The 23,873-nt window shown below is 38.1% G+C and overlaps 1 protein-coding gene and 1 long non-coding RNA gene across 2 annotated transcripts in view; one reads left to right on the top strand and one right to left on the bottom strand.

The window, feature by feature from the left end:
• Positions 1-23,873, top strand: part of LOC125230803 (MOXD1 homolog 1-like) — a 132,136-nt gene that overhangs the window by 65,261 nt on the left and 43,002 nt on the right. The gene's annotated exons all lie outside the window — the stretch shown is intronic.
• LOC125230805 lies at positions 4,203-5,256 on the bottom strand. The gene is made up of 2 exons (XR_007177556.1): positions 5,128-5,256; positions 4,203-4,508 (listed from the first exon to the last, which is right to left on the bottom strand). It is a non-coding gene; the product is annotated as an uncharacterized LOC125230805 (long non-coding RNA).

Genomic DNA, 23,873 nt, shown 5'->3' with positions numbered 1-23,873 from the left:
TACAGGTAAACTTATAGTACTAGATTAGCTATAACTTAACTCACATGCATAATACGAATACAAGAGTTAGAAAATCCTATTGAATTTACAAAATAAACAAATTACAAACTGAGTTTAGCAGTTCATTTGCGCATTGTGTGCGCGTGTGTGTGTGTGTGTGTGTGTGTGTGTGTGTGTTATTGTCAAGAAGAAAACCCCTGCCGCTCATGGTACTAATGATGATCCCACACTAGCTGTTATGTTATTTTAACATTGTGTGACAGAGACAGCGTAGTGCCAACTCCATCGCTTTGTTCCTGTCACACAATGTTATACATATATATAACATTTGGCATTTTCGCAAAAACTGATTCTTTTTTTTTCTAAAATAGGTAAATTTAAAGTTTTTCTTACTCAGAATCACGAGCCCTTTCGATCCTACTGGGCAGAAAAGAGCGTGTCAAATTTATTTTTTCCACTTTGTTTTCGAACACTTTGTCCTGCGGTTACAAAGTGGAATGTATGCAAAATGATAGAAAATTTTGGGACCATTTTTTTGTCTCTTGTTTTTTTGTCCTACATCGAAAGAGCTCGTGATTCTGAGTAGGAAAAACATAAAATTTACCTACCTTAGAAAAAAATTTTTTGGGGATTGTTCTCGCGAAAATGTTATACATTTATAACAGCCAGTATAGGAGCACCATATGTAACATAGCTTACACAGCGATACTTAACCTGAAGCCTGGACTTTTTATACATTGCCGGCACAGTTATTTGTGGTTCAGTAGGTTGTTCTAAGACGTAGAGTGACATACTTGCTAATAATGCTAAAAGCCGAGCTCAACGAGGGTGCGGTGTGCTGATGACAGGAGGACTTACGGAACTAACTTGTTCCGTCTATTGTCCTTTGAGTCGTCGGCAACCCGAACCCTCCTTAGAACTTGTACACTCCTTTTTGCCGTGTACTTAACACAGCAAAAGGGTTTGTACAAGTTTCTAATGGGGTGGCAACGCGCATGTGTCACTGTTTGAGTTGCAGGCGTCCATAGGTTACGGTGACCGCTTTACATCAGGCGGGCCGAATGCTTGTTTGCCACCGACGTAGTATTAAAAAAAAAGCACGAGTAGAAGGGGTACCGAGGAACTTATACTGGTTATAAAATCTTAGAGCGATGATAATAACAGCCCTGATAAGAGGAAGGATACAACTTGTTCTCACCTCGTGTGAAGCACCATTGTATTCGCGTATCGTATACGGTCGTTGTCAAAAGTAACGAATGTAGGTTTTGTTGTTATGCCCTGGAGTGTAACGCACCGCTCCGAACCTTGAAAGAGTGAAACATAGTTACAGTAAAGTTTAGAATAAAACAGCCAGAACTTAAGCTTATATACGACTTATTTACTTTAAACGACAAGCTTAAAATTCATCAGTAAATATTATTCGAAATTTTGGAAAAGATAAAGATTACAGCACGTGTTTTTGTTCCAACAAATTCCTCGCATTTTGATACCATTGGCACTTTGCTGGCACAAGCGTGTGTGGATGTTATTATTCCACCTACAAATTGTCCTACTATACCTACTATTGCTCATTTTATTTCATTTTACTTTATTAGAAGATACCTGTTATTCTTATGTTTATCTTGGTTTCTTCAGGATCACCAAATTTTCATCTCATACTGAATTTTCAATTAACTCTGTACTGGGCGATTTTATTTCATTCTACGACCATAAATCTCATGTTTTCTACCCGGGACGACGCTATTGTCCACGCAATTAAAGTAATATATCTTTCCGTTTCCTGCAATACGAGAGAGATAGAATCTACTACCAAGTGGAGATTTATATAGTGTGGTTACTAAAATTTTGGCCAAGCTACAATTGGTTGGGCATTCTTGACCAACGTTTGCCAGACTCTGTTTAAAGCCATATTATTATATCCCTCATGGTGGTGGGGTCAGTTTTCCGTGTCTGTCGCCACCACTTCGCCCTATCCTTAACGTCGTCATCAGATTTTAAAGCGTAGCCAATAATATATGAGCATTGTCATGAGGGCGCTGCTACCTCATGTATGTGGTGTTCTCTTGAAATTCCGCAACATGGCGCGTAGGTATTTATATTTCTGGGTCCCGTTTCTCGAAAGATACAATACAAGCCTTGTATTATAAGTGCGCGAACTGTCAAATCGTATGGGTTGTCATGGGTACACACTTGTAATACAAGGCTTGTACCTTTCGAGAAACGGGCCACTGGTCTTTTTTTTTTTATACTATACGTCGGTGGCAAACAAGCATACGGCCCGCCTGATGTAAAGTGGTCACCGTAACCTATGGACGCCTGCAACTCAAACAGTGTCACATGCGCGTTGCCACCCCATTAGAAACTTGTACATTCCCTTTTGCTGTGTTAAGTACACATCAAAAAGGAGTGTACAAGTTCTAAAGAGGGTTCGGGTTGCCGACGACTCAAAGGACAATAGACGGAACAAGTTAGTTCCGTAAGTCCTCCCGTCATCAGCACACTGCACCCTCGTTGAGTTCTGGCAGCCTTACTCACCGGCAGGAACATATGAGCTCTGCTTTAGTAACCTATTTTTGACCGATGTTAGCCAAATTACCGTAGCCTTTTATTCTAAATTTCGGCTACCCAACCCCGCCTCTGTTTTACATAAGTTCTAATATATAAATAAGGGCTCACTCGGACGCCATACAAATGTCACCCCTGACGTTTCTACGTAACGAATGGTTAACCACTCCCTTGTTAAATCCCTACTTAAAGTGTCCGTTACATATTGCTTAAAAACCATGCTGTTTCAATTAAAACTTTACCTTCGAGCGTTTAGAGTCTAACTCAAAATTCGCTTTTAGGCCGCTATTCAGGCTACGTAGCCGAATGGCACAAACGCTCACGAAACGAAACGCTTGTAGATATCTATCTCTATCGCTCTCAGCGCGTATCAGCGCGACAGAGCTAGACTACCTTTCGCGGCGTTTCGTTTTCGTTTCGCGTCGCAGAAATGCCATTCGGCTACGGCACCTGTACACTCGGGTAGAACACGCGCTGAAATTATTTATTCCCTTTATATATTCGGCTTCCATTTTCGCGTCGCAACAATATATTATTCAAGTAAAATGTACCAGTGCTCTGGGTGAGAGTATAATATAACTCTCGCGAATCCTGCTAATGTATTTTAGAGAACGAAGATATCACTTTGCAAGAACACAGCTTTAAAATCATTATTCCGCTGTCGTAATATTTCAGGGGCGGATTCTCGGTTCATAAATCAAGCTCCATCTCGATTGTGTGATTCCATTCAGCTTAAGCCGAGATTCCAGCGATCTCGGAATCGAAATCGAGATAATTTCTACAACCTGGAGCCGTGACGTGAATTTCATGTTTACTCCTTTTTAACCGCGACGCAAAAGCGACGGGGTGTTATAAGTTCGACGTGTCTGTCTGTCTGTGGCATCGTAGCTCCCGCACGGATGAACAGATTTCGATTTAGTTTTTTTTGTTCGCAAGCTGAGTTAGTCTGGAGTGTTGTTAGCCATGTTTTATGAAAATCGGTCCACTATTTCGAGGAATTTCAAAATTTTAATTTTGTGGTTAGGTTATTTCAATTAGGCCAAGAACACAAAACCTTAAAGACTTGATTATTAAAAAAATTGGTAATAGAGGTTGATATTGATATGATAAGTAGGTAATAAACTACTGTGAACTGTGATTTAAAATTGCATATCCAGTTTGTAAATTAGGTCGTGATGAAGCCATTGAGTGATGAAATAGTGGCACAAACACAAAATACTTAAATCATTGTTATATCGATGTATCTAACGAGATCGCAATTCGAACGCTTATAAAATTAAAACAGGTCTGTAAGCATTTACCTCACGAAGAATAAAAAGAAAATATATATAGAGCTAAACTCTCGTTTTCCCTCAATAGAAATAAACAAATCAGTGTGCTCGGATAAATCAAACCGCTTCCATATGCATTAGTATTCCGAGAAAACGTCAATTCACCGCAGTTTTGGGATAAGGAACTCCCCAACGATTGGCAAACCAATTTTTCGCGCGAGTGTACCTACCACAGACCAGCCACCCGCTAGATAAAACATACAAGACTAACTTATTTTTTCTGTGAGAGCGAACGCAGGACCAATCATTTGCATCTTGTTTAACCTTATGCTACGGTTGACGGCGAGATGGAATAAAACAAACGAGTTAAAATAAAGAACTGGTTTATTCTCGCCGTAACTCCGCGTGAGCACACGAACAAAGGTCGTTAGGTGTGGGTTCGTAAGGCCGATACTGATTTTGCTCCGAGGTCAGGTCCACCACGCAAGTGCTCCCCTGAAGATGCTGGTGTCGTTGTGGGCTGAAGACGGAACGCGCCGAGGGACGTCAGCCGCTCCGCTCCGGATCTGCCGGAACCTGTGAAGAGGTTCCGGAACCGTCGTAACCCGGCCTGGGCTGTAGTTTCAGCCGTAATATGGCTTCAGGCTGAGTTACCAGCCGTAATCTGGCTCCCTGGAATTTATTTCCAGAAAATGAGAATAATGTTCCTCACAATCTCTACGCTGATTGTACCCGGCAAGACAAAAGCAAAGCAGGAAGAAAGTACTGCGTGATAAAGAAGGTAAAAGTCTGGTGAAGTGCGGGTTGGTACAATCAGACGGAGTTTACATTTGTAAAAACCATTGTTTTAAAAAAACAAGCTACAAAGCAAAAGTGAAAGTTGAATCTAACGGTCAAATTTTGAATTTAAGAAGTTAACGCAAATTAACTGCCATTATACATTTAAAAGATTTACAATTTACGTTAAAACAAAATGCAACAAGAGTGCAATGCACATTCTAAAAGTTAAATTAAATACAAGCCAGTGGCACACAAAATCGAACAAAGAAAAATCATAACGGGAAGAACCGTTAGGAATGACATTTGAATTTACCTGCTAAAGAAAGCAATTTACGTTAAAACAAAATGCGACAAGAGTGCACTGCACATTCTAAAAGTTTAATTAAATACAAGCCAATTAAATTAAGTGGCACGCAAAATCGAACTAAGAAAAATCATAACGGGAAGAACCGTTAGGAATGACATTTGAATTTACCTGCTAAAGGAAGCGTAATAATTGTTCAACACTTACCCAATTGGGATTTAAAACACTACTCATTACATATTAAAGATATTAAACGACAGAAATATCTATTAAAATATTAAACATGTCGCCGGCCACACGATAGTCGCAGCGCAAGGCAAGCGAGCGTGCACCGGCGACTGATAGCTAAATCTGACTGACCGCTAGGCTTGTGTCGTTCACGAACTATGAACTGTTAGGAATAAAATCCCATCAATGACCGAAATGAACTGAATCTTTTTGTGCTCTGAGAATCGGTCTTTGCTCATTTAGTTCAGTATAGGATCGGCGAGCGCGAGCGGTTTCGATCAAGAACGAGTGTGTGACTGCGCCGACCGAGAGTGAGAGCTACTTAGCAGAGCAACACAAAAACAAGGTTTCATACTAAACTTCGGTTACTTACAACCTTTCGACCCGGAATGTTAGTATCTGTGGACTATTCGTATCATTTTGACACTATTCGGTCCCATTCGTTCTGATCTTTCCGACCGCAGTGGTCGCTGGTCTGGCTGAACTAAATGAGCAAAAGACCTAAAAGAGCGAACTAGTTCGATCAACGAACGAAACGGCACAAGCCTACTGACCGCTCGGCTGAGGCGCGTCTCCGCGCGGAGAGAGGGTCCGCGGGGAAGGGACGCGGCCAACCGGTATACGTTTGACAAGAGAGAGTTGTCAAAGTACAGCGCGATGCAGATAGCAACAGCCGTTACAAATAAATAGTAATAATGTACGATTACTACGATTATTTAGTGCGTACATTATTTAAATATGTATGAATATAATAAAAAATAAGCTATTTAATTAATTTATTTATTTTTAAGAAAAGGTAACTGTTGTAGTTTGTAACCTCTTTTGTGCTGACAAATACCGTTTTTATAAGTTCTAGTTCTATTGTTCTATTTTTTGATATATTTTTGTATAGCCGTCACTTCATATAAAACACTCATAGCAACAACATCTCTTTTTACTATTTTTACAAATAACTTCCGTTATATTAGTTCTACAACACGTTATCAGCACGAGAATGCTATAATTAATAACGAAAAGTTTAGTGTAAAAAGTGTATTAGTAAAATAATTGAGTTTAGTGTTTGTGTGATTTGAAAATAGTAAATATGTCACACGAAACAGGAGATGCTTCGAGTGTTTCGAATTCCCATTCGAGCTCATCAGTTCCATCGTTTTGCTTGAGAAGCAAAGAGGGATACCCTACGTGGAAATTCAAGATGCGAAATTACCTACTTCACGAGGATTTGTGGGAGACAATCGGTGGCTACCCCAAGGAAGACACGACCCCTGCCTCTACTAAGGTACGCAAAGATTCGAAAGCCCTGGCAAAGATATGCTTAACAGTAGATGGTGCGGCTATCACTCATGTGAGATGTGCGAAAACCGCAGCCGAAGCATGGAAATCCTTGCAGAAAGCTTTTGAGGATAAGGGAATGGGACGAAGGCTTGCTTTAGAGCGAAAACTGTACAGGTTGAGTCTGTCCGACTTTTCGAATATCGAACTGTACATTAACGCAGTTATGTCAACCGCACAGGATCTGGCGGAAATCGATGTAGCCTTAGAAGATAAGTCTATTGCTGCTATACTTTTGGGAGGTCTCACCCCAAAATATGAACCTCTTATAATGGCATTAGAGAACTGTAATGTTGACGTGACTACAGATTTAGTTAAGACAAAACTGCTGAATGAGATGTCCAAGGATGTGGCTACACCTACGGAATCTGTTTTTAATGCGAAGAAGAAGCCGAAGTCAAAGAAGAAGGACATAGTTTGTTACGAGTGCAAGATGCCTGGACATAAACGACCAGACTGTCCAATGAGAAGGAAGAAAGAGAAAGCTAATGAGGTAATAAAAGCTCTTAATACTTCTGGCAGCTCAAGTAAGGACGTCATTTATGTAGACTCAGGCTGTACGAGACACATGACTTCTAGACGAGATTGGTTTCAGAATTTTACGATACAGAATAAAGGTACCGTTACTGTCACAAACGGAGAACAGATAAAGTGCTGCGGAGTTGGAAACATTTCATTAAACACACCCGAGAACGTGGTCAACAAGATTAGCGATGTGGACTTTGTACCTGACTTGAAAGCTAATTTGTTATCCGTGTACAAAACTGTTCAGAAGGGTTTTATATGTGTTTTTGATATAAATGGATGTAATTTTTATAAAACTGATAATTTTCGTTTTACAGGTGAATCTGTTGCTCATGCGTCGCCCTGTGGTGGACTGTACGTTTTAGACGGTACTGTCAATGTTCCCGAGAATGTGGCAGATAATTTTATGACACAGGATGTGCACTCTGACTGTCAGGATAGTTATAAACTTTGGCATAGGAGGCTTGGACATTTGTGTCGGATAGGCATGAACCAACTGAAGAATCACGAGGTAGGCGTAAAGTATTCAGTAGTAGATAAAAATAGTTGCATCGCTTGCGTGGAAGGTAAACAAGCGAGAAAACCTTTCAAAAAGGTAGCGTTTAATAGGGCTACTTCCCCGTTAGAACTGATTCATATGGATCTCATGGGACCAGTGTCTACAACCTCCTTTCAAGGAAATAGGTATATGTTAACCATAGTAGACGATTATACGCGAAAGGTGTTTGCTTATTTTATTTCTTCCAAAACTGAAGTAAAGAATAAATTCTGTTTGTTTCAAACTTTTGTTGAAAATCAATTAGACAAGAAAATAAAAGCTGTTAGGACTGACGGAGGTAAGGAGTTTGTTAATAAAGAGTTTGTTGATTATCTTGCTTCGAAAGGTATCCAACATCAAACGACGACGCCTTACAGTCCTCAGCAGGTTGGAGTCGCGGAACGCACACATCGTTCGGTTACAGAGAAGGCGAGGATGTTGCTAGCTGAAAGTTCACTGCCGAAAGCATTCTGGGAAGACGCATTTCAAGTTGCCGTATACCTGAAGAATAGGTCTCCTCATCGAGCCTTAGGTGGACAAATTCCTTATGACAGATGGTATGGTCGCAGAGGTGATGTCAGTCACCTGAAAGTGTTTGGATGTAGAGCACTTGTCCATGTACCCTCGTGTCACAGAAAGAAATTAGATGTCAAGGCACAGGAAGCGATTTTCGTCGGTTATTCAGAAAATCCAGGTACTTACATTTTTAGGGATCCTGCTAACCCACGAAAAACGTTTACGTCCAGAGATGCAACCTTTTTTGAGAATTGTTTCACAGCGTTGAAGCAGAGGTCGGCTGAACCTGAGGCACAGTCAGATAAGTCAAATTCTATCTTACTGTTCGAAGATAGAAGAGAAGCTGAGCCTGAAGACTGTCATTTTTATGACTGTGACGAGAGTAACGAGCCTGCACCACTGCCACCACTACCTTCACCGATAAATCTTGAGAGCGCCGAAGATTCAGTATGTATGGAAGAGCCAGAGCCCTCCATTGAACAGAGGCTGCCTAATAGTGCGGAAGAAGAGCCAGTTAGTGTGGACGAGGAATCTCTTCCTGAACCGAGATATCCTGCTAGAGATAGGAAACCACCAGATTTCCTGACATACAATGTTTCGACTGACTCTAGAGAACCTATGACTTACTATGAAGCTACTCATGCCGATGATGCAGACAAGTGGAAACATGCTATGGCTGATGAGTATCGTTCATTGAAGAAGCTCCACACATGGGACCTAGTTGATAAACCTGATAAAAAGGTCATACCATGTAAATGGGTCTACAAGATAAAAAAGGACGCATACGGTAACGTAACGAAATATAAGGCGAGACTCGTTGTCAAAGGTTTTCATCAAGTTGAAGGAGTTGACTACGACGAGACATTCGCACCAGTGATTCGTCATTCTTCCCTTCGCACTTTATTCGCGTTAGCTGCAGAGATGGGGTTAAGAATGAAGCACTTGGACGTTGATACCGCGTTCCTAAACGGCGACTTAGAAGAAGAGGTTTTTATGGAGCAACCTCTTGGTTTCATCGAGAAAGGCAAGGAAAACAAGGTTTGTTTATTGAAGAAATCCCTTTACGGCCTTAAACAGGCACCACGAGCATGGAACAAAAAGTTGAATGAAACGCTTTTAAAAATAGGTTTTACAGGAACTCCTTCCGAACCTTGCGTATATACAAAACTTTTTGGTAAGGAACTCGTTATATTGGGAATATTTGTCGATGACATAATTGTCTTCTATAAAAGTGATTTGACGTTTGACATTGTCAAGAAAGATTTGTCGAAATGTTTTTCTTTAAAAGATCTCGGAATATTAAAATGTTATTTGGGATTACAAGTAGAGTGCAATTCCGGCTGTATTAAAATAAATCAGCGAAATTATATTCTTTCTTTACTGGAAAAGTTTAACATGAAGGATTGTAAGACTGTGGATACTCCTTTGGTTAAAAAGAATATGGAAAGAAGGAAAGATGGTGAAGTCGGTGAGTCTTATCCCTATCAGAATTTAATAGGATGCCTGATGTATCTGACGGTAAACTCACGACCCGACATCGCTTACGCTACGAGTTATCTAAGCCAATTCAATACGTGTTATACAAAGGAACACTGGAATGCGGCTAAGAGGATTCTGCAGTACCTGAAGGGTACTATTAACTATGCGTTGGTTTACAGGAGGACTGGAGAACCTTTAAAAGGCTTTAGCGACGCGGACTGGGCCAATTGTACGATGGACAGAAGGTCGTATACGGGTTACGCCTTCAAATTGAGTGGATGCCCTGTATCCTGGCAGTCGAAGAAGCAGCCTACGGTTGCCTTATCATCAGCCGAAAGTGAATATATGGCTTTAGCGTCTGCCACGAAGGAAGCATGCTATTTACGTCGATTTATCCAGGAAATAACAGGTAAATTGCATATAGTTAACTTAGCTTCTGACAGTCAGAGTGCCATCAATTTCGTTCGAAATCCTGTACACCACAACAGGTCGAAGCACATCGACTGCAGGTTTCATTTCATTAGGGAGAAGGTCTCTAATAATGTTGTGAAATTAGAATATATCAAAAGTAGTGATATGCCTGCCGATGTACTTACTAAGCCACTAGGGCCTATAGTACATAAAAGGTGTATACTTAACTTAGGATTAGAAACTTAAGTTCTTGTTTCGTGTTTGTCTAGCACAACGTCGATTAAGGGCGGCTGTTGTAGTTTGTAACCTCTTTTGTGCTGACAAATACCGTTTTTATAAGTTCTAGTTCTATTGTTCTATTTTTTGATATATTTTTGTATAGCCGTCACTTCAAATAAAACACTCATAGCAACAACATCTCTTTTTACTATTTTTACAAATAACTTCCGTTATATTAGTTCTACAACAGTAACCTAGGTTACGTAACGTAACTACGTTACACTTATAACCGTTAAAGGCACCAACTGACGCGTTTGGTTACAACCCAATATGAACTTACGTGCATATCCGTGCGTCCCATAATGTTCACGCATAACGATGACGTGCTGCGTAGTATTGAGTTCAAAGGGTGAAGACAAGGGTACCGATTATTGAAACCTTGTTTCTTGTTAAACAAGCGGAACGATATCGTCATCAAGTAGAAGATGACAGTGCCAAATAACTGATATTGACAAAAAGGTCAAATTTAAATGCTTTATGAAATCTCTACCTATTCAACTTAAGAGCCTAAAGTTTTGTTTTGTTTTGGTAATACAATGGAGTGCCTTACCACAACAGACAGACAGACAGACACGTCATACTTATAATATTGCGTCGGGGGTTAAAAAGGAGTATTGCTTTATGTATTTTCTTCGGTAGGAGTCTTCTTGAGCTTCAAAATGCAGAAACCATAGAAGGTAATCTATGGTCCCTACTCAGCATAAAGCCCTTCACGCAGTAGTACAGTCACGTAGAATGAGTCAGACAGCTATACTTATGAATAATGGCAATAGTCTATGGGTAATATAAATTCTTCAAGGCGTCAGCTTAAAACCGTATGTTAGTGGTTGTCTATATTGGACAGATTTAGGATGAATATATTTACATTGAAAATGTACATTACATAAATATTGTATACCACTTATACTTTAGTATGAGAATTAGGATACTGTAATTTTTTAAACCATTTCTTGCAAGTATGTTTTTTTAGGAAGAGTAACCCCCCACATTTAGCGTCTCGCGATCGTAGCATCGGGCCAAATGTATGGGAACTGTATGGGTCTTTTCTTTTTCCATACAGTTGGCCCGACGCTACGCTCGCGCTAGATGTGGGCCCTTAATCGATAATTACATTTTCTGTTTAACATACATACATACGATCACGCCTGTATCCCATAAAGGGGTAGGCAGAGCACATGAAACTACTTAAGCTTCAGTGCCACTCTTGGCATATAAGGGGTTGAAAGAAAACGAAACTGTGACATTGCAGTGACAGGTTGCCAGCCTCTCGCCTACGCCACAATTCAACCCAAATTTTCTGTTTAAACCTCTAATAAACAGATCGATCAGTACCTGTAGCAATGCTTTTTTTTTAATTAATTTAAATAAACGTCAAAAATAAGATCTGTATTCGACATGGAACGGATTCTGTCAGTGTGAAATAAGAGCTAAGAGTTTCATCAAAATGGCAGTTTTTACACTTTTCACGTATAAAATCTTAAGTAGGCTATCTCGGGCAATCATAATTATAATTAAATTCAGTACCTACCGAGTTCAAACCCTTTTTTTGAATACCTCTGCCACACTATGCTTCTCGCGCTGCCGCGATGTTGCCCTCTCCGGCCACACACTGCCCTACTCGCGCGATTATCGCACTAGGTTGTTGCCGGCCCTTTGACTCGCGCCAAAAAACCGACAAAATAGGGAGCGGTGGGCATGACGAGGAGCATGACGAGTGGCATGACGAGTAGCGCGGCCACACTATGCCTCTGCCTACTTCCCTCGCTACTTCCCATGCCGCTCGTCAAGTGTGTGGCAGAGGTATAAGTAATTAATTCACTGAAGTGTTACCCGATCCATTAGGTCCGATAAATCGGATCGACCCGGACCGTGTCATACATGTAATTTATAGATGGCGGGCTTATGGCTAAAATGGGGTAGGCTTTTAGAGGATAGGGTGCTATCCATACAAACGTAGTACCCATTTTCCCCATGGGTATTAACCTTATGGTAAATAAACATTAAATAAATGTCATATACAAAGAAAAAATGACCAATGCCTACGTGTTCCGAGCTGGAGGCATTGGTAATTTTTTCTTTGTATATGTAATTTTTTCTTTGATAGTTCTCAACAATACGCCAATTCAACAAGTAAATAGTTTTAAATATTTAGGCAGCTTAATTACAGAGAACTCTAGATGCACACCAGACATCGTTGCGAGGATTGCTATGGCAAAAAAAGCTTTCAACCAGAAGAGACAATTGTTGAAATCCCGTATGTCATGCAAAAACAAGAAACTTCTGATCAAGGTGTACATCTGGAGTATAGCCCTTTATGGATGTGAAACGTGGACAATGACCCTAAGAGATAGGAAGAAAATGGAAGCGTTTGAAATGTGGTGCTGGAGACGAATGGAGGGAATTAGTTGGAGAGACAAGATTACGAATGAGGAGGTGTTACGAAGAGTAAATGAAAGACGAGCCATCCTGAAAACGATTGAAAATAGACGCGGAAAAATGATCGGACATCTGATGCGACACGACCACTTTTTTATTACTATTCTGGAGGGACGGATTGATCGTAACGTAAGAGAGGTCGAGGAAAGCCCAGACGCAGCTACATGGACCAAATAAAAGAAAAAGTAGGGGCCGTGTCGTATAAAAGTGTCAAAGAGCTGGCACAGGATAGAAAAAGCTGGAAAATACTCCACCGACAAGAGATTAACTCTTAAGTTTATGATGATGATGATGATGATGACATTTATTTAATGTTTATATAATAGTAGTAGTGAGACTACTTGAAAAATAGAAATTAAATGTCTATGAGAAAATAGTTTAATTTGTTCTAAGATTCTTATGGTAAATATATTTGCATAATTTGGTGTACCTACTCATCGAAGGTCACAAAAATGTGTGTCACTCTCTTTTGGTTCTACAAATAAGATAGTTCGTTCGTTGTTTAAAATCTCATTGCAGCTGACTGTACATAGTTTCATCCTGTATGTTTTTTTTTCGAATACATATACATACAGGATGTATTTTGATAGCGGGTCAGTGAGGGTAGCTACCAGATCCCGTACTGCACGCGAAAACGGTCTATAAATTCTATTATTCTTAAAATGCAGACTATTTTGAGAATTAGCAGTATTAAAAAAATTGTGTGACATAAATTTCCATATTTTTTGTACATGAAATAATTAAGGGTATAGCTGTGACTAAAATATGTAGGTACATTAAACTATTTAAGTAAAAATATTTTCAATAAATGTCAATATTCCGAGAGGAAAATGAGGCCAACGTTTGTAAGATCAGGTTTTTGTCGTTTTCCCCTTTCGTCTTATAGGCTTTTTTATACGATTTGTTCGCTTTATATTACCACCTTTTTATTTGGCGACAGGTCTATTGGGATGTAATATTTTATTCATCGGGAAAATGTTGCCTATGGAAAAACAGTGTTTGTGCAAGTAAGGACTGTTCAATTTACTAAGAGAACACTTAAAAATAGCAATATTTTTTTTTATGCATATATAGTTTTATTTAGCTAAATCTTATTAAAACGACAACAAACGTAATAATTATTTAATATGAAAAAAAAGAACTTAATTAAGTTCATCGGTAAAAATTTCGGACTTTAGTCCGGATACGATGCATAAGTGCCTGCACATCAGTTTTTGTTACTTTTCGGCAAGCTGCAAACCACATTCGTTTGAATTCGTCAAGTGATTTAGCTTCTCGGCCATTGTTTCGTAAGTGCCTTTTCACAATGGCCCAGTACCGTTCGACAGGTCGGAGCTCCGGACAGTTGGGCGGATTATATTCTTTTTGAACAAATTCAATGTTTTTGACTTTAGTAGCTCAACTGTCTGACCAGCATAGTGGGCACTTGCCAAATCAGGCTAAAACAAAGGCGGGGTATTATGCTTCCGATAGATGGCAAGTAATCGTTTTTGAATGCATTCTTTCCTGTAAATGCCGCCACCAATGGTACCTGTTGCAAAATAGGATACACTCTTAAGGCCACAGGAACAGATTGCTTGCCAAACAAGCACTATTTTCGCGAATTTATCTCTTTTTATGGTTTTCCGATCATCTGGCACATGCTCTCCTATGACGGCATTGTAGTACTGGGGTCCCGGTAATGTACTACAATTAAATTTGATGGTAAAATACCCCATAATGGACGGTGATGCCATTATGGACAAAAAAAACACAAATCCTTAAAATTAAGTATCTAAAATAAGTTTCTAAAAACTGACGGCTATGTACTATCAGCTGCAAAAGTGGATGGAGAATTTATCAATGAATTCATTCATAATTACTCCATGCACTTTTGCAGCTGATAGTACCATAGACTAGAGTTATAGAGCTGTTTCATTTTGAAGTGTCAGTTAATTCGGTTATTTCTGAAAGATTTGGCGACATGATAAAATTCACCAGTTTACTGAAAAAAATATCAAGACGAATTCTTAGTAATGTTGCTAAGAGAGTTGAGTTCATGTATAAAATAATAAAAAAATAACGCATGGTGTAATCTTGAATGTGTTTTACTTACTGCATTAAGCATGAGATAAGGTATAAAACATACTAGTTTGTTGCTCCAAAGATATAAAGAAATGACGTTATTTTGCGAGTGTCCATTACTGGACCCGAAAAACTGCGTACCTCCTATGATGGACAAGGAACAATTTACAAAACCAAAATTTACCAGAAACAATCCAATGTTAAAATAACCCAAACTAATTGTTTTTATGGTGTATAAAATTGACTCATTGCGTATCAGTTGGCTTTAAAAGTAAAATTTTAAACTTATTTCACTGTCCATAATGGGGGATCCATTACTGGAGAACTGCCGTCCATAATTGGAGAAAAAACACCTAGTTTTAATTTATTAACTATGAAGAAACCAATAGGAGTATCTATTCTGCAATACGCTTGAAATGTAAAAGAAGGATAGGACATTCAAGATTTAACACGCTTAGCCGTAGAATTTTTACATTTATCAGTGAAATATCAAAAACAGGCGAATTTTTTTCTTAAACTGTCCATGATTGGGTCCGTCACCTTACGTTTCGTCGTCCATTAAAATGCAACGAGATTTATCCTTTAGTAACATCTTATACAGTTTTCCGCGCCTTTTTTTGATCGCGTTTTTTGATCTGCACTTCTCATAGGCATTTTCTGCTTTCTATAGGTCCGTATATTATTCCTTTTTTTAATATTTTGAGCAGTTCCTATGCTAACACCTCTTTTTTTAGCAATATCACGAACCGATAAATGATTTTGCGTAATATTTAACAACCGCATGACTTTTTCCTCTGCATCTGATTTGCCGGACCGCTTCTACGCTTAGATTTCGGCAAATCTTCGAGCGTATGATGCTGTCTAAATTTTGTAATAATTTTGAACACCGCGGTTTTTGAACAATTGTACATATTTGCAATTTTTTGCAGAGAACACTTCCCAGTACACCTTGTTTGCACGATTGCTTTGCGATCATCCAGTTTAATACGCTCCATGGTGTAAAATAATTTACTGTACAAGAATAAATATGTAGTAATTGACGTAGATAGCTCTTCTAATGTCGTCACCGTTAATTGTTTCTCAATTGTTTTTAAATCGGAATCCTCACAGAGGTTTTAAAGTGTTCTCTTAGTAAATTGAACAGTCCTTAGATATTTAGTAAATAATTCCAGGAAAATTTTGGGACAAACTTACTGACCGAATTTGGGGAAAATCCCGGCAATTTCAGAAAAGAAATATGAGAAATCTAAAAAAGGTTTTCTAAAATTTCTCGTATTCGAAAGTCACTTAACTCTTTGTACCTAAGATACAAGTTACTCAACTAAAATACCTTTAAGCAAATTTGTAACAATATATCACTATAACGGCCCATCGTCTGTAATTTCATCCAAGCCTTTTGGAATCAACGGGCAGTCTTTTTTTGTGTAAAAAACATTACCGCCAAAGCCATATCATTCACCACACCTTTAAACTTCTTAAATAATATGGAACCTTCCAAACTTTAAAATAAAGCTTCATAAAAATTGTCCATTATACACGAAGGATACTAAATCGAACGTAGTAATAACCATTTCGGAATCCAAATTGGTTTAGAAGCAGGAAGTGAAGCTAATCTACGAGTATGATCGATCCTTGGGATACCCCGAAGTCCTAAATCTAATCGCGATTACTGTGTCCCTTTCTAACTTCAAACCAAACTGTATCGAATGAAAGGAACGGGACTATCTTACTTTTGTTTTAAGTTTTGGGCACCCCAGGCGGCAATCGACTAATAACCATTCAATTTTGGTCTACATACCTATCGTCGTACCTACTAAGGAATTAATTTCGATGAGGAGGAATCTTAACTGCCTTCTGCTTGCGGCTCTCCCAAGGGACTGTTGACTGACAGTACTGATTTACCGAAATATATGGCTTCTGAGTAGATTTGAGTGACATAGTATGTAATAAACTAAGAGCAATAATGGCAAAATTATATAGTTTAAAAAGTATTGTAAACCGGAAAATAATGCACACTTTATATCACTCATTGGCTGAGTCTGTAATATGTTATGGCTTAAACGCGTACGGGCGAACGTTTAAAACATATCTTGATAAAATACGTAACATCCAAATTAGAATAATTAAAAATATACTTGTAGACAAAACCACTAAAACTAACTGTAAACAAAATTATTTGTTATTATATAAAAAGTTAAATATATTACCAGTTCATGAAAAAGTTAAGTACCTAATATGTTTAGAGAACTACGGCCTTGATAGTTTTAAAATATGTAGAAAAACAATTCGTAATTTTAGGCTAAGCACAAAACGGAAATATGTACAATATAATGCTAATAATTACTACGGCCAAAGAACTCGCAAATACATAATACCTAAGATTCTCAATCAGCTAAACAGTTCAATTGATCGATGTAATAGTAAACAGATGTTTAAAAAAATATTAAAGTCAACACTATTAGATAATATAACTGCCTAAGTAGTGGATTTTCAGTTAACATATCATGTCATGTAAATATTAGTGGGTAGGAATGCGTAGATATTTCGTTTCACGAGAGCGACATGTTGCAGATCGTAAGAACATATAAATAAGGTTCATAGACACTGCTGTCGTGAGACGAAGTAGGTACGCAAACGCATGTTAGTTGTAAGTTGCATTGTGGTTTGTGGTAAACAACTTAATTAAGGTAAAATATGTTTGAGAGCGCACTATTCGCCAACAAACTGGTTCCAGGTTTCCAAAAAAATGTAATATAGTCATAAGTTTTTTGAAAAAAAAAAAAAAAATTTACGATTAATATATGATTCCACATACTTTTTATATTTCGGATTTAGTAAAGGTCTTGTAAGGCATGTGACGAGAAAGGTATTACGAATGAATGTGGAAGGTGGTGGAAGTAACGGGAGGGGAAAACCGAAGAAGAGGTGGATGGACTGTGTGAGACATGATATGGAACTAAAACAAGTTAATGATGAGATGACGAGTGACAGAGATGTATGGAAGAGAAAGACATGCTGCGCCGACCCCAAGTGACTGGGATAAGGGCAAGAGAATCATGATTTAGTAAAGGTCTTAAGCGTAAAATATATTTATATGTATTATGAATGTGTTTCATGATAATCATTCGGAACTCAGCTTTTGTGATGATATTTTTGGAAGTGCATACATTTTCACAGTTTTTTGTTATGTGTTAAAGATCACTTGCTTTTCATTACAATGTATTGCAGTCCCTATATCCTACGTAAGTTCTTTTCATTCAATTAGCAAACGAATGGGCTAAAATATTTTCTACGCATACGTATAACATTAAATTAGATATGCAAATAATATGTTTGCACTAAACCACGTAACTTTAGATTAGATTGCTATGTAAATTTACATTCCTACTACAATTTCCATACGATGAACTCATACTGGCAACTATTTGGATTCGACGTGTCTAAGGCTTAGACACGTCGAATCCAAATAGACTCTAAGCTAAGAAAACTTGGTTAATAAATTAGGTTTTTGTGGTCGAATTAGGTAACATTATTTGCTATAGCTAATTAGAGATAGAAAAGCTAGAAATTGTTCAACAATGGAATAATATCATCAAGTGTAAATTTTACGGATAGTGGTGTTATTTACTTATTTCTAATAAGAACCGATTTGTTTGATGTCCAGAGTCCAGACGAACGTTATGAACATTTTAAAATAAAGTTTCTAGAAGCAAAGTCAATTTCAATCAAATTCTATCCTGACATTCATAATAGATTTTTCGATTAATTAAATTAATCATTTATTCTTGTTTAACAATCACGAAATATATATCAAACCATTAAAAAATCGTTTTTTTTTTAACCAACCTGCAGTCTGCTGTGGTTCAACTAGAACCATTATGCTGGACAATGCACAATCTAACTACGGTAAATAACAAACTAAATAAACTCTAATATTTTGTAATAAAATTTCATGAAAATCGTTATATGTTCTACGTGTATTGGTTCTAAGTAGTAGTAGTTAATCGCGCTCTTAGAAATCTTGCAGAATTCCAAGACCTGCAACTAGCCTGACCTGTGATGTGATGTGACATCAACATATAATCAGTTGAGATTCAGAAATAATACATTCTGGGCGTTTTATGTAATATCAAAGAGGATCAAGTATTATAGAGAGCTACTGTCAAAGTAAAATAATTATGTAATCACAGTGCATACTCTAGACTACCATCTCTCGACACAGGCTTAAAACTTTTGAACCTCAGGTTTGACAATTTGGCCCATATTCAACTTGATATGTGTTCAAATGTCAATTATTAATATTAGCGCCATCTATTCGAGCTTCCCCCAGAGGTGTAACGCCATCTAGGCCGCCGTAACCTTTTCTATATGGTTCTGAGGTACTTTTTTTTCTTACACTGTAGCTGTCTATACGGAGTTACATATGTCTTTGGTAATATTGACTCTCGCGTGAGAAAACAACCATGCCAGACCTCCATTTAAGACTGATATTAATTCTCCTTACCAAATACGGCATAGGTTCGGTAATTTGATTAACCCTCTCACGTCCAAATCGCTCTGTTTAAAATTCCTTCAACACTGCAGCATTTTAAATGGACTCTACATATACAAATACATGTGTGTCGGGCACATCCAAACGCGCTTTGAATTGGTAAAATTTGGATGACACGAAACCCCGTGAATGATTATAAACGTTACAATGAAGCCCGTGAGTAATTGATAAACGTTGTTCGTGATATCCCTAATTTGTCTTGTTACGCCGGTTTTAACGATTGTTTTCGATTATTTTTATCCGTGATCAATATATTTTATACAAGGTCATATACTAATAGGTATACTTTTAAACGAGCAATTTATACTTAATATCTGGGCGACCGAGCTTCGCTCGGTTCTATTTTAATATATCACGTCTTTAGATAAAAAAACTCTTATAAATACAAAAACAAAAAAAAAAGACAAAAAACAAAAACTTAATTTCTGGCCGGGATTCGAAACCCTGAAACCTACGATCTATCTGCGTACATTAGACCGTCCTCGTACGACTGAGCTAAGCGGAATCGATGCGCGAAATTAACGACCATATTTTACGTTTACTAACGCGAAAGAAAAACGCATGAAAACTCGAAAATTCGCGTTTTCCGGGATCTAAGGCTATGCTAGATCGATTTTTCATCCCCGAAAACCCCCACATAACAAATTTCAGCGAAATCGTTAGAGCGGTTTCCGAGATCGTCGGTATATATAAATAAATAAATAAATAAATAAATAAATAAATAAATAAATAAATAAATAAATATACAAGAATTGCTCGTTTAAAAGTATAAGATAAATATATTTCGGGAATCTCGCACACGGTCACGGTTCTAAAAAAGTCGATGAATTTCTAATCGACAGAATTCGTTTTTGGGGACGAAAAATAAATCTTAGGCCTTACTTATCTCTAGAAAAACGCCCATTTTACAGTTTTGTTTTATTTTACAAGAATACATAGACTGGAACCCCGTGTCACGGGTTAAGAATTTCACCACCCCCTTTCTTCCCGTGGGTGTCGTAGAAGTCGACTGTGGGATATGGGTTAAATTGTGGCGTAAGCGAGAGGCTGGCAACCTGTCACTGCAATGTCATAATTTGGATTTCTTTCAACCCCTTTTTGCCAAGAGTTGCACTGAAACTTAGTAGTTCATGTGCTCTGCTTACCCCTTTATGGGATACAGGCCCCGTAGCCGAATGGCATTTCTCCGACGCCAAACGAAAGCGATACGCCGCTGGCTCTGTCGCGCCAATACGCAAGCGCGATAGAGATAGATATCTACTAGCGCTTCGTTTCGTGAGCGTTTCGTGAGCGATTGTGCCATTCGGCTAGCCACCCAGGCGTGATTATATGTATGTATGTATGTATGCATGTACATAGACCGGTCATCCAGATATTCTTATTAAAGGAAAGAAAAACATCTGTCACTTTTGTGTTTATCGAAAGTATTTTGTGTTTAACGAACTAAATCAGGCGTTTGTATTTACCAAGAAAATGTTTAAAAAATTAATTATTTCACTGCTTTTTAGCGACAAAGAAATTTAAATTAACGTGTCCGCGCCTTTCCTAAATGTTAATAAAACAACAGACCGATACGAAAACTGCGTCGAACACGAAAATTGCTTTTCATTTTAGCTTTCATTAACGGGAAAACGATTTAATGGCAAGAATAAAAGTAAAAAACCAAGAGCGTGTCGGGCCACGCTCAGTGTAGGGTTCCGTAGTTTTTCGTATTTTTCTCAAAAACTACTGAACCTATCAAGTTTAAAACAATTTTCCTAGAAAGTCTTTATAAAGTTCTACTTTTGTGATTTTTTTCATATTTTTTAAACATATGGTTCAACAGTTAGAGGGGGGGGACGCACTTTTTTTTCCTTTAGGAGCGATTATTTCCGAAAATATCAATATTATCAAAAAACAATCTTAGTAAACCCTTATTAATTTTTAAATACCTATCCAACAATATATCACACGTTGGGGTTGGAATGAAAAAAAATATCAGCCCCCACTTTACATGTAGGGGGGGTACCCTAACAAAACATTTTTTTTCATTTTTTATTTTTGCACTTTGTTGGCGTGATTGATATATATATTGGTACCAAATTTCAGCTTTCTAGTGCTTACGGTTACTGAGATTATCCGCGGACGGACGGACGGACGGACGGACAGACATGGCGAAACTATAAGGGTTCCTAGTTGACTACGGAACCCTAAAAACAGGCTTTTGTACCTAGAAATGCCTTTAAGAGCATTCTTTTCATAATATTTTTACAGGTTCTATTGGTTATTTGAATAATATTTTCCTTTGAATGATTTTTCTGGGTATTTTTTCATTGTTTTCTTTTTAACCCCCCAAAAACGACGGAGTGTTACAAGTTTGACGTGTCTGTCTGTCTGTTTGTCCGTCTGTCTGTCTGTGTATCTCTCTGTCTGTCTGTCTGTCTGTCTGTGACATCTTAGCTCCCGGACGGATGAACCGACTTAGATTTAGTTTCTTTTTGTTTCAAAGCTGAATTAATCGGGAGTGTTCTTAGCCATGTTTCACGAAAATCGGTCCACTATGTCGCGGTCGGGGGTTTTTTGAAAATTTTAATACTGTGATTAGGTCAGTTTGCATTTAGAGTACTAAAAGTAGCTGAGTAATGGCAAGTAAGGTACATAGGTACCAGTGGCGGCTGCTGAAAATTTCTGCTAGGCAACACTGAGTACAAAAGAAACCATCCTTAACATTAAGGTACTTTACTAGTAATCAATTTTAGGCAAGCCGGTGGGAATCGGCTGGTATGGACCAGCCGCTGCTGATAGGTACATAGTTGTGTTACATTACCTACTTGTGTCGATTTATTGGTCGTCCGATCAAGTTAAATACCTCAATAAATCTAATTACTTATAAAGCGCGCTTCGGTCTGCATTCAAACAAGTTGCATGCGCGTGAGCAAGGTGCATAGGGGACACCTGCACACCTGCAGTATTGCCCAGTGCTTACAAAACTTGTATCATACCTCTCAAGTTGAATGGTCCCTAATCATAGACTTAAATAAAAAATGCTGTTATTATTTAACTGTTGCAATTAATAAATTAGTTTGTTAAACTTCCAAAAATGACTTTATAGACACATTAATTCGCTGCAAGAGGAAGAAAATAGGTACGTTAGTTACCCCAGATATTTGTAAAGAAAGCTTATGAAATAAAAATGAAGTAAAAAATCTTATTAAAAATGATGTAATGCATTTTATAACATCGCTCTTATAAAATCTTAGCGCTCATCTTTGCTTCGAGTCACGAACCACCGTGGGTGTTCTGTGTTTCGAGTAAATCCATTATTCTAGGCCATCCTAGGCCACTAGAACCTTTTCACAGTAATCGTCAAAGTGACTGCCATGGAAAATAAAACACAGTGTCAAAAAGACAGGGTTCTAGGGTGCCCTAGGATTCAAATTGTTTGACCGTACTCCCTTCGAAGCTATGGATCACAATTTCCGCATTCAGAATCGGTCTTAAGTCATTTTTTTTAATTAAAATATAGGTATTAGATTCGCGTATTCGGAGTTTTTCTTATACTGGCTAGCTAATAAACCAAAACACTCGCTCGCAGTAAAGCGATAGGAATAACCTGACTTTGACGTTATGTATTCGAACGTGCGAGGAATTAAAAAGGAATGCAAGCGTATGTTGACCTGCACCGGGGTTTTTTGTTTAAATTCAAAAGTAATTTACTAATAATGACTCTCATCATATGTAAATGATGCATGTAGTTTGATGAAATGGCGCAAACTGGTGTTCGACGGACGCAAAATCCACGACAATGCTTGGTTTGCGACACTCGCAAGAGTCGCAAGTAAGCGCGCCAAGCGTCATCAGCGCGATACGATACGTGTTCGCCGAGTGCACACTTCACCTGCCCGAGTTGTGGTCGTGTTTGTCGCTCCCGTATTGGCTTACATAGCCATGAAAAACGCTGTCGCGCCACTTGACACTGCTTGTATAGTCTGCTATAGACTTTGAGGCCAATGATGATGATGATGCGTTTGATGAAAAATTCGAATACCAAATGTTCGAAGTAGAGTAGAATGTAGTTTCGTTACGTATATTTTTCATATACACCGTGTTTTTTTTTATTTTCCGTTAAATTCGACACGTAGCTAGGTTCACTATCAGGAACCACCCTGTATATCACTATTAGTTAAATTAGCAAAAAAAATCATTATTTTCATACATAATAAATGAATTTATTAGTGTGAGAGACCCTTAAGAAAATAACATTCAAGTTAGTGTCACGTGATTGGCGGCACATGTCAAAACAAATAACATTAGGAATTGGTAAAGGCTGTCACACACGTGTTCAGTAATTATCTTTATATTTTTAATAACTCGATAACCGTTGTACCTACTTGATCTAAAGAACCTTCCCTTAAAGTTAACGGAATTCGATAAAAGCAGGGTGTATAATTATTTTATTTTTTGCTCTTTCTAGTCGTGTCAGTGTCACCTAGCGAAGCCCTATATCTTTCTATGCTTCACTAACCCCTCAAGCGCCTTGTTCCAGATCTGTCCCAGGCAATTTAAACTGTAATTGGGCCATTTTTTTCAAAGTTGTCCACCCCACTTTTTTTG

The sequence above is a fragment of the Leguminivora glycinivorella genome, chromosome 11 (assembly GCF_023078275.1).
Source record: "Leguminivora glycinivorella isolate SPB_JAAS2020 chromosome 11, LegGlyc_1.1, whole genome shotgun sequence".
Lineage (NCBI taxonomy): Eukaryota > Metazoa > Arthropoda > Insecta > Lepidoptera > Tortricidae > Leguminivora > Leguminivora glycinivorella.
Note: the sequence above shows the minus strand (reverse complement) of the source record. Positions and strands in the feature narration are given on the sequence as shown.